At 47.5% G+C, this 16,237-nt stretch overlaps 1 protein-coding gene across 1 annotated transcript in view; it reads left to right on the plus strand.

Annotated features, from left to right (window-relative positions):
• The first annotated feature begins 9,562 nt into the window (after positions 1-9,562).
• The window catches only part of BRINP1 (BMP/retinoic acid inducible neural specific 1), a 190,987-nt gene continuing 184,312 nt past the window's right edge, over positions 9,563-16,237 (plus strand). Inside the window, exon 1 of the mRNA XM_043870531.1 lies at positions 9,563-9,952. The gene's annotated coding sequence lies outside the window, so the exon portion shown is untranslated. The remainder of the gene's footprint in view (positions 9,953-16,237) is intronic.

Here is a 16,237-nt window from a genome sequence, read left to right on the forward strand (position 1 = left end):
TTGTTAATCAGGGACAACTTTCAGCTCCTAGAGGCCACCTTGTTCTTCGCTGTATAATATAACTTAATCCCAAGAGTGCTAGTTCATCATTTTCACAGGTTATACTCTCTCTCAAAGGAGAGGGGATTATACAAGGGCAGGGGTCACTGGGGGTCAACTGTAGAAATCTGTCTACCAGACACGTTGAGAATACATGGCCCAGAGGACAAATAGGCGTGATTTGTCTGGGGAACAGGGCTTTACTGGTGCCAGAACTGAATTAATGGCCATTCACCTGGCTCCAAGTTCATCTCTATACTTCTGCTCCCTGTAAATCACATGCTTCAAAGTTGTGTACCTAAAAGTTAATCATCCTGATTTATAATGCTGTATTATTCAGAACACAATTGGTAGCAAGTGAAAAAACACCCAAATGAAGCTGACTTCAATAGAAAGGAAGGTATTGGCTCAAAGGGTGAAGTGTCTGTCTGTGACCTCAGGAACTTCCGGATCTGTTCTGTGGGTTAGTGGCCCTGTCGCCTTCAGGCTCGGGAAGGCCTCCTCACTCGGGTGGCAAAAGTAGTCTCCGGAACTCTCAGCTTGGATTTTGCCAGCTCAGTATGTCCATTACTATTATTTTGGCTTTGGGAGTATTTTAAATAATGGTTCCGGTAAATATATTCTGGAACTGACTCTGATCATACCAGTTTGTGTCAATACCTATCTCTAAACCAATCACAGTGACCACTGGGATAGAACACCCTGACCGGCCAGCCTTGGCTATACATCCTAGAAATGTGTTAGAATCAGCACCTGTAGGACCACAGGAACTGAGAAGGCTGGTTTCCCAAAGGAAAATGAAGGTCAAATACTACCAATAGCCTATGTAGGGCTCCCCCTAGTGGAGTGTGGCGGAGAGTGAGCGCTAGGGCGCATGCTAAGTCCCTTCCGGCACGCCCACCTTTGTGCGGCCCTACGGACTGTGGCCCCCCAGCCTCTTCTGTCCGTGGGATTCTCCAGGCAAGAATACTGAAGTGGGATGCCATGCCCTCCTCCAGGGGATCTTCCCAACCCAGGGATCGACCCACGTCTCTTACGTCTCCTGCACTGGCAGGCGGCTTCTTTACCACTAGCGCCACCTGGGAGTTAGGGTAGGGCAGGCCTGTTAGCGAAATGCCAGACTGGATGAAGCGCAAGCTGGAATCAGGATTGCCGGGAGAAATACTGATAACTTCGGATATTCAGATGACACCACCCTTAGGGCAGAAAGCAAAGAGGAACTAAAGAGCCTCTTGATGAAAGTGAAAGAAGAGAGTGAAAAAGTTGGTTTAAAACTCAACACTCAGACAACTAAGATCATGGCATCCGTTCCCATCACTTCATGGCAAATAGATGGGGAAACAATGGAAACAGTGACAGACTTTATTTTCTTGGGCTCCAAAATCACTGCAGATGGTGACTGCAGCCATGAAATTAAAAGACGCTTGCTCAGTGGAAGAAAAACTGTGACCAACCTAGACAGCATGTTAAAAAGCAGAGACATTACTTTGCCGACAAAGGTATGCCTAGTCAAAGCTATGGTTTTTCCAGTAATCATGTATGAATGTGAGAGTTGGACCATAAAGAAAGCTGAGCACCGAAGAATTGATGCTTTTGAACTGTGGTGTTGGAGAAGACTCAGTAGTCCCTTGGACTGCAAGGAGATCCAACCAGTCCATCCTAAAGGAAACCAATCCTGAATACTAATTGGAAGGACTGATGCCGAAGCTGAAGCTCCAATATTTTGGCCACCTGATGCAAAGAACTGACTTAATAGCAAAGACCCTGATGCTGGGAAAGGTTGGGGGCAGGAGGAGAAGGGGATGACAAAGGATGAGATGGTTGGATGGCATCACTGACTCGATGGACATGAGTTTGAGCAAGCTCCGAGAGTTGGTGATGGACAGGAAAGCCTGGCGTGCTGCAGTTCATGGGGTCACAAAGAGTAGGACACAGCTGAGCAACTGCACTGTCTGACTGAGGTCTATTAGAGTGATGTGAGAACAAAGAGAATCGACTAGATTGGCTGTTCATTAAATCACCAAAACAGAGAAATCAGGAATTGTCTTGATGTGTCTGAATACCTGGGTTCAAGTTGTGGGTCCATCATTGCAAGGTATTATTTTTATGCAAATCGTACTAAGTCCTTGAGCCTGTCTCCTTTTCTGTAAAGTGGGGCTACCTGCTGTGCCTACCTCAACTTTCAGTCACTGCAAAAAATAAGGTTTCAGAAAACAAAGAGAAACAAGGGAGAGACTATCTGAGATTTCAAAAAGACTTACATATGCTGAATTATTAATTCAAGTAGAACACTGAAATTTGCAATAAGGTTATCCCTTGAGCCTGAGCCAACAGGATAGTATGCTTTTAAATACCTTTTCTAAACCCCCTTTTAGAAGTCACATTCCCACCGGGGTAACGACCTGGGCAAGCTCGGATCTCAGGCAACTGAAACTCTGGCAGCCCAAAGGAAGCAGAGAAGAGAGAGGAAGCTGGGCATGTATATCAGAACCAATCTTTAAGTGCTTATGTCCAAAGACATCCACTCTCGTGGCTGGGGGAGCCAGCTGGTAAACCAGGAGAGGAACAAATCCTGGCTGAAGTATTTGTAGGTGATGACATGGCTCTAGAATTTCAGTGTGTTTGCTGAAAGAATGCAGCCATAGCTGAAGATACAAAGATTACGATTCACATATGCAAATAAGCTTCATAAAAGGCAGAAGAGGATCAGTAGACTGAATGATTTAAGGGCTTAGGAAGAACTTCTGTTTATTCAATAAATGTATACTGGACTCCTCCCATGTAAAGGGGTAGGTAGAGTGGTAACTGAACTTGGCTTCTGGAGCGGGGTGACTGGGTTTGAACCCTGATTCTGGTAGGTGATACAAGGCAATCTGTTCAACCTCCTTAGTTTTCCTCATAGTACAATAGGGTTCCTAATCATACTGATAGTACTGATGTCATAGGACTGTTTGAAGATTTAAATGAAAGGTTATTTGTCAAGCCTACAGAGTAGTTCCCAGGACATAGGGCATGGTTAGTACACGTTCACTGTACTTGTATGTACCAAGGTCTCATCACAAAGGTATCTTTTGTGCCTCTGAGTTTTAGTTCTGGCTCAAGAAATATATATTAAACAATCATATCACAAATAATTGTTTAACTACCATGATGATACCTGTTATGAAAGAGAAGTTAAGAGTTGTGAGAGAGTTGATATCAGGAGACCTACCTTGGTCTGAAGGTCAGAGAAGTGACATTTATCCTGGTACCTACAGAGTGAGCAGGACTTAGCTAATGGAAAATGGCTTCTGACAAGAGGCAACAGCCAGCCCAAAGACCTTGGATAAAGGAACTTTGTCACTCTAGTTATCGGAAGAGCATCAGCATGTTTGGAGTGGAGGGGGAGACATGATATTAGGGAGAAAGATCATGTTCATCCTTGCCCACTTCGTGTTAAAGTGTTATATCCAGACTGAAGTTGTAGAGGATATGACATGCATGCATGCTAAGTTGCTTCAGGCATGTCCGACTCTTTGTGACCCTATGGACTATACCCCTCCAGGCTCCTCTGTCCATGGGATTCTCCAGGCAAGATTATTGGAGTGGGTTGCCATGCCCTCCTTTAGGGGCTCTTCCCAACCCAGGGATCAAACCCACATCTCTTGTGTCTCCTGCATTGGCAGGCAGGTTTTTTGTTTGTTGGTTTGTTTTTTTACCACTAGTGCCACCTGGGAAACCCTAGAGATATGGCATATGAACTAAATATTTAAGGAGGGGTCAGATTTGGTTGGGCTTCCCTGGTAGCTCAGCTGGTAAAGAATCTGCCTGCAATGCAGGAGAGCCTGGTTTGATTCCTAGGTGGGGAAGATCCCCTGGAGAAGGGATGGGCTACCCACTCCAGTATTCTTGGGCTTCCCTGTTGGATCAGATGGTGAAGAATCCACCTGCAATGTGAGAGACCTGGGTTCGATCTCTAGATTGGGAAGATCCCCTGAGGAGGGCATGGCAGCCCTTTCCAGCATTCTTTCCTGGAGAATTCCCATGGACAGAGGAGCCTGGCGAGCTGCAGTCCACGGGGTTGCAAAGAGTGGGACAGGACTGAGTGACTAAGCACAGCACAGATTTGATTACACGGAAGTGAATGGTTGCTGGGAGAAAAGACATGGCAGTGGAAGGACCAGTCTGTGAGCCCTTAATTGGAGCACACAGAGAGGGACACTGGAAGCCAGGAGCCAGTGAGCATTAACTTTTGCTGACAGAGAAGGTTGTTCTTCAGTCGCTCAGTCGTGTCCGACTCATTGCAACCGCATGGACTGTAGCCTGCCAGGCCCCTCTGTCTGTAGGATTTCCTAGGCAAGAATACTGGAGTGGGTTGCCATTTCCTTCTCCAGGAGATCTTCCCGACCCAGGGATCGAAGCCGAGTCTCCTGCATTGGCTGGTGGATTCTTTACTGCTGAACCACCAGGAAAGCCCAACCGAGAAGGCACGCAGGTGACAATGAGAGCTTAGTAAGAGAGGGAACAACACAGAGGCCGGGTGCTGGAAGGCGCCGAGTCCTGGGCGGAAGAGTTCTGATTTGGGTATCTTTATGTTTTGGTATGTAATTACACATCCTCCAGCCTCTGGATAAGTAGAGTGCTGGCTAAAAGTTGTGTTTTAGGCATACTGTTCCAGCAGGTTTGGGACAGGGTAAGGATGGAAATGGAAGGGCAATGAAAGAGAGAAAATGAATTTTAATTTTTATTCCGTGAGGGAGATATTCATAAAAACCTTGATGAAAGACATGGAAGGCTTGAATGTTGCTCATACATACCAATCGCTCAGTAAATATTAGTTTTTATTCATTCAGTTTCTTTTAAAATAAAATAAAAAGAATTCAGTGGTTTAGTCGCTAAGTGGTGTATGACTCTTGCAGCCCCATGGATTGTAGCCCGCCAGGCTCCTCTGTCTGTGGGGTTTTCCAGGCAATACTGGAGTAAGCTGCCATTTCTTTTTCCAGGGGATCTTCCTGACCCAGGAATTGAACCTGGGTCTCCTGCATTGCAGGCAGATTCTTTACCAACTGAGCTATGAGGGAAGCCCATAAAAAAAAAATTCAGTAAGTGCCAAATGTTATATCTCATAGAAGCAAATTTTTCCTCCTCTTATCTCTTGTAGCATCTCGTGTAGACCTTGAGCATGCCAAAGCTACATTCTGTGGTGCATTGTGATCATTTACGGAAAAGTTTGTCTTGTCTGTGGACTTCAGCCTCCTATAAGGGAGACCAGCAAAGCTGTTTACTTCTGACTCTTTCACATCACCTCACATTCCGTAGGCACTCAACTAATGTGGACATTTTTCTACCTTTGTTCGCTCTATTCTAAACCCAAAACATTCCAGATTAAGGAATTTTAACTCCTTTGAGATTTGATAGGAGTAGTAAACTCAGACTTTCAATGCAGCAGCAGGTAGCTCAGATTCCTGCACTTTTCAGTCGCTAAGTTGTGTCTGCCTCTTTGCAGCCCCAAGGACTGCAGCATACCAGGCTTCCCTGTCCTTCACCATCTCCCGGAGTTTGCTCAAACCTGTGTCCATTGAGTCGGTGATGCCAGCCAGCCATCTAATCCTCTGTCATCCCCTTCTCCTCTTGCCCTCAATCTTTCCCAGCATCAGGGACTTTTCCAGTTAAGTCAGCTCTTCACATCAGGTGGTCAATTTATTGGAGCTTCAGCATCAGTCCTTCCAGTGAATATTCAAGTTGATTACCTTCAGGATTGACTGGTTTGATCTCCTAGATATTCAAGGGACTCTCCAGCACCATGATTTGAAAGCATCAGTTCTTCGGTGCTCAGCCTTCTTTATGGTCCAACTCTCACATCTGTACATGACTACTGGAAAAACCATAACTTTGACTATATGGACTTTCATTGGCAAAGTGATATCTCTGCTTTTTAACATGTTGTCTAGGTTTGTTATAGTTTTTCTTCCAAGGAGAAAGCATCATTTAATTTCTTTACAAATAGGGCCAACTCTTATCTTTATTTAAGGAGGAGAAAGTAAAACTTTCAGTTCAGCCTTGAACATTTATCTGTATTTCTTATCTATTTGTAGGGGGAAAAAAAGTCAGTTTGACCAGCTTTTTGTTTTTCTTGTTGACTTCTGTTTTCCAATATCTTAAGTTCAAATATAAATGAAGCAATCTATAAAATATAATAAGGTCAGGCTGGAGACCATAAAAGTCATCTACTGTATATGTCCTGAAGCCAGAGTCCAGGTGTAGACATCCATGAATGAGACTGGCAGAGAGGAATTCTGTAAAATTCCATGCAAAATTTTATAGGTACCTAAAAATATATATATTTTTCACAAGAGAGAGGATCCGTAGAAGTTGTGAGGTTCCCAAAGGGGTCTATGACTCTAAAAATATAATCCAGTGCTTATCAAACTATTATGTTTTGAAGACTAAAATGGTACCATCCCATTGTCTCATTAAATGTCCTTGGGGAAACGTCCCTTTCTAGTATCACCCAGGGTCTACAGACAGGAAGTTCTTCCTTGAGTCTGTCCTAATCCCTTGGCACCTCCCTCATCATACAAGCCCTTGGTAAATTCAGTGGAAATAGCAAACAGCTGCTCACCAACACCCACCCCAAAGAAAGAACAAGACATTTCTCACATATCTCAAGCTGCCTTAAATGTTCTTTCTTTGGCAAAGAAGAAAAAAAAGAAATGTATTTTTGGCCTCTAAACCTTTTCCCACCCGTGTGTATTTCTGCAGAAATGTTATCCATATGGTTCCCACTGCTTCCTCCGTAAGTCATTAGGAATGCTTTGCACTGAGAACTTTCCTGATGACCAAAGAGTCTTTGGAGGCTTTTAAAAATGCCCCCTTTAGCCTTTCTTCATAGAAACAAAGCTGCTAAACAGAGCCAAATGCAAATGAACTAAGACCTGCAAAGGTTGAAGTTTTATTCAAAACTCAGAAACCATGAGGCTTGAGTGAGTCTTTAATATGTCCATGCAAAGCCTTCATCTCCTCTTCCAGGTACAAGAGCTGATAAATACTCCATTGGCTCAGAGGATGCCATGGTCTGATACATTTAAGTTGATATTTAGAGTTGGATGTGGTGACCCCATTAAATTCTAAGCTCTTTCAATCACCCTGTAGCTTCCCCATTATTCCCAGAGGACACAGTAAAGATTTTAAAGTCAATTTGGGTGTGGAATTCCTGACTCCATCATCTACTACCTGTACTTTGGTATGCTGTTACCTATCTCATACCTCAAAACCTTTTTTAAATTGTGAAAGATAATATAGGGATGACCCAAATGAAATGCCTGATGCACAGGAAAAGTTCAAAACTTCTTTCTTCTTTTTCTCTATAACAGTAAATGGAATTTGGAAGGGTTCTATGTTTCCTGAGGGAAATATTGACTGTGCTTGGTGCAAGAGAGGATGATAGGAAAATGTTCCATAGCGTTAAGTCCCCTTTTCTTAAGTCATCTGGACCACAGCCCATCTTAGGAGTTTGATTAAGACAGAAAAATTAAAAGGAATTAGTTGGTACCTTGGACTAGGTGTTTCAGACTGATTTCAGAACTGCATTCCCAGCAGGGCTGCTGTAGCCTAATATGACTTAAGGTGGGATATTTGAGCTGGGAGATCGTGGAGTAGCAGAAAGTAAGAGAAGAAAAAAAGGAAGAGGGGGTAGCAAGACACTGGGGATGGGGGTGGGTTGGGGGAGGGGAGCGGAGAGGCAGAAGAGAAGGGAAGCAGCAGCAAGCAGTAGGAGAAATGGCAGATAGTGACCTGGGGCTGCATGCTGACATGGATGGGAGAAGCAGTGTGTGTAGTGAGTGTATTTCTGTGTGGTCAGAATCAAAGACAGGACTGTTTCAGGAACCATGGCCCAGGATCTGAACCTGAGCCAAAAGCAGAGGGAAGGAGAGAATTGTCCAAGCAAAAATGGGAGAAGTTTCTACCAGGCAGAACCAGAAAATCCCTCCCTTGGTCAGTGGCTGGAGAGCTGTCCGTGGTGCTGACCGCCCGTCCTTCGGAGCAGAGAGGAGAAGGAAGGAGGGACTTTGAACTGGCTACTGGTCACTCTGTCTCCTCCTCCTCTCCTCAGTCCTGCACTTCTCAGACACAGGCTCACTCTCTTTTCATCTCTTTTCCCTTTCCACCTCGCCAATTAAATATTTTCTTCACAAGTTCTCAATTCCTCACTCAAGAATGTCCTTTCCATTTTGTTTCAAGACTCCTCTTCCTCTAATTAATTCACTAGCCTCTGGATCTTTTAGGTCTAATCATCACATCTCTCTCTCATCACCCTTTGGATAATAATAACATTAGTAACAGTAGCAACTGTAGTTAAAGGTACCATGCTCTGAGCACCCAGTATGTGCCAGGGAGTAGTCCAGATTTTCTTAGATATATTAACTCATTTAAATATTACACCAACCATGTTAGTAGGTAGTTACATTTTCCTGTTATACAGATGAGGAATTAAGACTTAAGAGGTAAGTGATTTGGCCAAGATCACATAGCTATAGGATTCTGACTTGTCTAGAGCCAACGCTTTTACTGAATCTGGGTTCCTTTAAATTTCTCATCAGTTTTTCGTTTTTGTTCCTTACCGCTTCATCTGGTACCTTCATTGATGCCGACCCTTGCCTCAGCTTCCAGGGACTTTAGGAGCCCTCACTGCTGATTTGGTTTAAATTTTAAAAAGGAAGCAAAGGAAGCAAGCATACAGAATATGCACTGTGGGAGAATTCAGATTGTGCTCTGGCCTTCGTTTCTCCTTTAGGAAGAGGCCCCCGGGTCAGCAGCCCCAGCCGGCATCTCAGACTAAATGGGGAGTCTTTGGTTCTGTGTATCAATGCCTTAGCCCCGGTATCCTCGCCCCTTTCCTGTCTCTGGTGGTATGGAGAGAACTTTGCGTCTCCTCAGCGTCTCACTCCTACGTCCTGCCCACGTAGCGAAGCTCTCGCTTAATTCTGGGAGGTTACACGGGCTCGTGCCTACACATGCAGAAAAACAAACAGTCTTAAGTACTCATAGAGAGGCACTAGATACAAACGGGCCCACACGGGCACCTCCCCAGACAAAACCACACTCGGATAGTTACGCACCGACACACAAGCACCCGCATACCCAGAAACACTCGGATACTCGCGACGCGCACAGCTCCAGACAGGCTGAAGAGCATCACGATGCGGGGGTCTGCGCATACCCGCCACCCACAGTCCCTCCGGGTGCTCAGACTCGGAGACGCGCCACCCCAGCCCCGGACCCACGCGACTCTCCGGGGGGCTCTGGCCTCAGCCCACCCAGGCCGCCCCTCCCTGCCAGGAGGAGGCCTCCCTTCCTCCGTCCTCTCTCCTCTCCTCCTCCTCCGCCTAAAGATGCACAAAACACTTCGGAATAAACCCCGGCCCCTGGCTCCTCCCCGCCCGCCCCCCGGCAGCCGCTCCCCCATTCATTTTCGCCCGTCGCCGGGTAAGTCCCTCCCCCCGCGTAGCCCGGCCTCCGCGGCTCCCCGCCCGGAGACCGCGGCGCACTTGGACTTCCCTCTCCATTCGCCAGCCGCCTCGCTCCCGGGCCCCACGGCTGCGAACTGATCTGGCGCGGGGAGGGAGGGACGAGGCAAGCGCAGGCGAGCGAACGGGCGAGAGAGGGAGAGTGCGAGCCGCCGCCGGGGCGCCGGGAGGCAGAGGCAGTAGTGACCGCCTTCCGGAGCCGGGATTCATGCCTGTCCTCGGGACCAGCGAAGGGGTCTTGACGGCTGAGTATGAGCCAGGCTGCTAGGAGCCAGGTACCCCCACGCCTGCAGTCCCCGCGCCGTTCCCGGTATGCGAGCTGGACGCAGGGCTCTCCCAAGTTCCCTCCGAGCCGAATAAAAAGCGTCCGCCCGCAGCTCTCCGCCAAAGACGGACATTGACTCCAGGTAAGGCAGCGCCGGGCGCCGCGCCGGCAGCCCCGCTGCCCTTGGAGACCGCCCGGGACCGCCTGCGGGGCGCCCCCGCCCGCCCGGCCCCTCCCCCTCCCTGCACCCTCCGGCGCTTCCCTCGGCCGCCCCGCCGCCTGCAAGTCCTCGCAGGTTCCCAGGAGGGAGGGGTGTCTCCGTATTCTGGGGCGCAGAGGGTTAAATGCGGGTCTCAGTAAGTGGCGTGTGTGTTCCCAGCGCGCTCCCGACGTGTGTACCATGGTGAGAACTTGATATGGTGCTAGTGTGTGTTTGCGTGTGCGGCGTCGTTTGCGTTCGATGCGTGTGTTTGTGATGTGTGTATGTGTTTGTGTGTGTGTGTGTGTGTAGGGGAGGGGTGAAGAGGGGTCCTATAACCTACTTAAGGCACGATGTGTGTGTGTGCATGTTTGTACGTGTGTGTTTGTGTGTGCGCGCTTGTCTTTTTTAAATTAGGTCTCTCCAGCGCATAGGGAATGGGATCCTTGTTTTAGGATCACGTAGCCATCGGGAAACCCGCTGTGGACTCCCTCTGGGGCTCTGGGCTTGGGGTTTGGCGACGATTCTGGGGACTGGGATGATACCTTATTCAGCCCAGTATTGGTACCCTTGAAGGAAGATTTCTCCAAAGGATGGAGATCTGCTGCGCTTGGGCTCACCGTTTAATATGAAAGAGAAGCGGCCAAACCCTGAGGCGATGAGACGCTGTCACTTTAAATCCCACACTGGGCAGATTCCGGGATTCTGGTGGGAATTTGGAGTCGCTGGGTAGTGGGTGACGAAAGGAGAGAAGTCATCTGTGGACTCATCTGGGGCTTGGCAAGTCCGGATAGAGTCAGCCCTGCCTCTGTGTTTGTAATCATAACAGCATTACAACCCCCCTGCTCCTGGTGCTCTGGGGAGGAGCTGGGCAAGTTTGCATGGATCCCCCTCAAGGGAGAGGAGAAAGGGCCCTGGGGACTTGCTCATCCATCATAGCTGCAGAGAATCGCGGAGGAAATCTCATTTGGGGGCAGCTCTGGGAAACATGGTAGGAGATGGATGGGGCACTTGCCTAAGACAGATCCCTCATTCCCGTCCCCATTCCAGGCTTGGGCAGTCCCAAGAGAATCTTGTCCTATATTGTGCCTCCTCATCACTCCCCTGGGCTTAGGAGGGTACTGGGAGAAGGCAGAGAGGCAGCGTGTGTGTGTGTGTGTGTGTGTGTGTGTGTGTGCGTGCATGCACGCATCTGTGTGGGTCTGTGTTTCTGTACTGGGGGAGACCTACAATTTGGGAACTGGTCGTGGGTGGGGAACTCATGGTGGAATGTGGCGGCAATTGACTTAAAACTGCTGCTGATGGGCCCCTCGCATCTCTTGCTTGGCTCCAACAAACTGCCAAGGGCACATGGGGTGGTGGGAAGAACCTCAGTAAGGAGGACAGTTCGGGTCCAGTCCCTCTTTCCTCTTTCCTCCGCCTCCTAGGAGGCGGCCCTGCTAAGTCCCTTGGCCTCCCTGGCCAGGTCCTGCTAGGCTTGGACTCTAGGGCCAGCCATTGATTTGATTCCCGGATGCCTCTTAAAGGCTTGCCCTACTCAGCAAAAATGCTGAGTTTTACTGCTGTTAGCATGGCTTCCAGACTCCAGCAGCTGTTACTTTCCCAAGGTAAGAGGCAGCCGTTCTGCTGTTAGGCAGCGAGGCTCCGGAGGACAAGGGCTGAGGTGCTGGGCCTCTTGTCTGCGTCAGCAGGAAGGGGCCCCTGAATCAGCCTTCTAGGGGGAAACGTAGAAATATACTTGTCTTAAATACTTACATGTATTTACTTCTCTTCCCGGGAGAGATAAAAGCAAAGGTGTTTGCAGGAACCTGCCCTGGCGGCTGGGGGGCGGTGCTACCTGCAGGCACTTGCAGACACACCGTTCTCTGGTCAGAGGCTGATGTCTCAGGCGGGAGCCCTCACATGGCCACAGGGAATCTGCTTTGGGAAACTTAGGTCACAGCAGAGGTCCCTGGTTCACTTTGCCTGGGGTGTGTGAAAGCAAAGGAGGAGGCCCCATGTTAGGAATTGCTCTCATTTTTTTTTTTAAAACGTAGACAGTCAAAGCTGGAAGGAATATTAAAGAGCAGACAGCAGGAGTCCGTAGCCAGAGAGGATGTGAGAACTCCCCAGCCTTCTCTAGTGAGTTGGTGGGATGCCCAGGTCTAGAACCTGTAGTGCCTGACACCCAGATCCATGTCCTTTCCTCTCACATCGCTCTCCACCCCTACCCTGCCACCATGCTCCCATCCAAGATAATCACTTGTCTTCCCTCATCAAACTTCTCCGTTCAGAGGTGCATTTCAGAGCTGCTCCATCTGGAAACATGACCTGGAGAGAAAAGGTCCAATGCTTTAATCACAGTCCCCATTAGACAGACAGACAGACAGACAGACAGACAGACACACACACACACACACACACACACGCAGAGAACATACATTCTTTCTCCAGTACCTACAGAGAATTACAGACAGCCAGGGACCCATACTGACCATGCCTAGTAGACAGAAGCCAGCAGAGCATCTGGACTGTACCTGAGCTCTTCATTAAGAAATGCTTTGCTTTCCAGAGAGCCAAGTGTCCACCCATCTAGTGATGCAAATACTTCAGGCAAATTCATTTCTTTACATTAATGAGACTTACCTCTATACAGCCATACGTATTGCCGTCATAGGCGCATACACAAGCACACACGCATACATGCGGTCTCCTGGACATGTGCAGATTCCGAAATCCTTTCTACTTGCTATATTTCCCAGCAGAGAATTGCAACCTCCGCACCAAATTGCATTCCCCTATGTAAAAGCATCACCCACACGAAGACTGGGACTTATAGTCCCAGGGAAGAGAAGTGTATAGTCCTATGAAAGATGTTCTCTTAAGAAGGCAGAATCAGGCCCACGCAAAAGTGAGCTCTCGGACTCCTCGGTGCTCGGTTTCAGGGTGCAGGTGAGCATGGAGGGAGAAAACAGGGGTTTCAGGCCCATCTGCGGTAGAGCCTTTCCACGCAGGCTTTTCTAGGGCTGGATGGCACTTTAGCTCCCAGAAGGGGGAGCTGTGACTCCATTTCAACCAAGAAGAAACAAGCTCAGAGATTCCAAATCAGCTGTTGGGCCCCTGTTGAGTTTAGACAGCCCAGCTCAGGCTGCAGCAAATATATTTGAAATTGTACAGGCAGAGACCCTAGAAACACTCTACCCTGGTCAGTCCAAATAAGACATCTCCTTCTTAATGCTTTTAACTGGAAAGTCCTCTTTCTCTGGAAAGATCTATGCCCAAGGGGCCTTCGGTTGTGGGAAGAGGCAGTTTCTGATTTGCATCCTCTAGCTTATCCCCTCCCAGTTCCTGGACGAGATCACCAGTACCTATCACCTGAACAGGCCACCAGGGTTAGACACATCCTGTTCTTCTTCCCTCCTCGCCTCCCCCCTGCTAAAATCTAAAGATTAGCAAATTGTCCACTAAACTCCAGGTAATCATACTGTAGACAAGATGGGGGTCATGTGAAGAGGACAGGTCTTCAAATGTCATTCTCCAAATAATTCCTCTTATTGTTCTCCATTCAAACCCCTTCTGCAAGGAATACCTCTGTCTTTCCTCCATCTCACAACATCAGCCTCACATTTAAAAAATCATACCTGTATTTTAACATGCAACTCAAATGACTCTTCCAGGAAGTCTTCCCCACATCTTATTTTGCAGTCAGTCTCTTTCCACCCCATCCTTGCATATAATTTTGTCTGACTCTCTGTTTTAGCTTATGTCTCTCCTTGCCCTGTTTCCTGGCTCTTTGGGCCTGCATCTTGCTTGCCCTCTTCAGTACGGTCAAAGGTTTCAGGAGCATCTTTTGTCCCCAGGAACTGACACAGGCTAGTTGCTCTAGAAATGTTTGCTGTTACATTTGAAGCCCAGACTCATCAGTGGCTGTAATTTCTCTCCCTCTTTCTCTTTCTGATAATTGTTTCATATTCATTCAAAGCAATGCAATAATGGCTTCAACATCACACAGCCTTCACCAACAGTGTAGGAACACCAATAATGATACACAGACTGTATCATTAAACTTCTGTCCTTCTTGGAAATGAAGATTTGCCTGCTGTGTTCCAGGGTCTTTAGTTTTGTTCTTATTTAATCTTCCTTCTCACCCAATGAGACAGATACGGCCCCTTTTTTTACAGAAGAGGGAAGTGAAAGGATGTTGAGGTCCCTCACATAATCAACAGAGCTAGACTTTGAATCTAAGACCTCCTTGCTTCAGCATCTCTGCCTTTCCCCGTGTACCGCTGAGGTAATGGTAGCCATCGTGGATGGCTAACAGGATTGGGTTGTTCAGTAGATGCTAGGAAGAGTTGGGGGCCTATCATTAACTCTTTGAAATTGATGTTTCATGATGTATTCATCAAGGAATTTCAGTGTTTAAAGACTTCACTATAACCAAATCATTCTCATTATTCAAGAATCAAGAATCTGCTTTGTAATGACCCTAACACATGACCACTCAGCCTCATTTTTAGTACTTTCAGCAATAGTGACTTCTCTGTCACACAAACCAGCCTATGTTGTCTAGGGAGGGCTTTGTTGAAATGTTTCCTCACCTTGACACTAGATCTCTCTTCTGTCCATGGGTCTCTAAAACCGTGCAACACAAGTGTAGTTCTCTTCCAGTCTTGTAGCCACAAGTATTCTCTCTTGGGCCGGATGGGCTTGTTTTCACAGCTCTTTCTCCTGTAACATCCATTCAGGCCTCTCACCAAGCTGGATGTTGTCCTAGACATTGTCTAGTTTATCTTACTTACAGGGTAAGCCACAAAAAGGAGAGGTGAAGTTGAGTGAGGATTAAAAGGACCGTTCATTCGCGTTCTGATTTGACTCACATTTATCGGCTGCCTACTATTCTTCAAGCACTGCTGTAGACCATGCTGCCACGTAGAACTTTCTGTGACACTGGATAGGCTTTCCACGCTGCCCAGTATGGTGGCCCGTAACCACATGGGACTGCTGAGCACTTGAAGCATGGGTAGTGTAACTGATAAATGGGTTTTTAGTCTTACTTGAGTTTTATTTGTTTTTAAAATCTAAATAGTTGTATTTGGATAGTGGCTACTGTATTGAATAGTGCAGATCTAGGCATGGGAGATGTAGCGTCAGCATGGAGCTGATGATGTAGCGGGGAGAGATTGCTAACAAAGGAGTAAATAGATAGGCAAGCGAAGCAATTTCATATAATAGTAAATATCATGCAGAGAAAAATTGGGGCTAATAGGCTAGAAAGAAATGTAGGTCCCAGAACTTTAGATCGGGTCATCAGGAAAAGAACCTCCGGAGAGGGTGATATTAGAACTGAGATTTCAATGGGAAGGAACCAACCGTGTGATGACGTGGGGAAATTCTATCGAAGGCAGAGAACCGTGATGGGGTCACTAGGCAGGGTCAGCCTCAGGAAATCTAAGGGATGGTGGGACTGAAGCTTTTGCCTGAGAAAGAGAGCATCATGAGTTGAGAATAAGATAGGGAGGGGCCAGATCACAAAGGCCGCGCACAGGGTGAGGGGTGAGAACTGCAGACGTCTCCCCTTTGAAATCTCCCTGCCTAGGAAGGAAGTAGCCCGCGGACTGCGCTGAGGAGAGTTCGGAGGTTGACAGAAGCTCATCGTTACGTATTCTCTCTGGGTTTTCATCGTGTCCATTTTTAATCAGTCATCTCAGTGAACGCTTCTAATCTTAATTCCTAGTCCTGCTCTGAGCGCTGTGCCCTCTGGAAATGCCCAGATCTAAAGGGAAGGGGGGAGGACCTGGAGAGGGGGAAAACGACCAGAAAAGGAGGCGGGGAGATGAATACCTGGGGAGAAGGTAATTGAAATGAAGTCTGATGAAAAAGGACGAAAGCTGGAATCAGTTAGGATCAGCAAATATTTATTGCAACTCTTGTCTGGGAAAGGCCTTGAACAAAATGGCTTAGGGGGTATGGTGATGAATCCCGCCAGAATTAGAGGAGATCTGCAAATCCATAAGTGATTGTCTTTCATGGGGGACGGATCATTGTCATTTCAGAAGTTCTGGGAGACTTTGCGGAAAGGGAAGATTCAAGGAAGACACAGAGGTGGTGATGGTGGGAGGAAGGAGGCTGTCACTATGAGGTGTCAGAGATCAGAGACAATGCCCATTTGTTTTATGTTTTCATTGACTCCAAGTCTCATATACTAAGGCCTCAGGGACTCAGGGTACCTGGCTCTAGTCCTAGCTCCTA

Source organism: Cervus elaphus, chromosome 16 (genome assembly GCF_910594005.1).
Source record: "Cervus elaphus chromosome 16, mCerEla1.1, whole genome shotgun sequence".
NCBI lineage: Eukaryota > Metazoa > Chordata > Mammalia > Artiodactyla > Cervidae > Cervus > Cervus elaphus.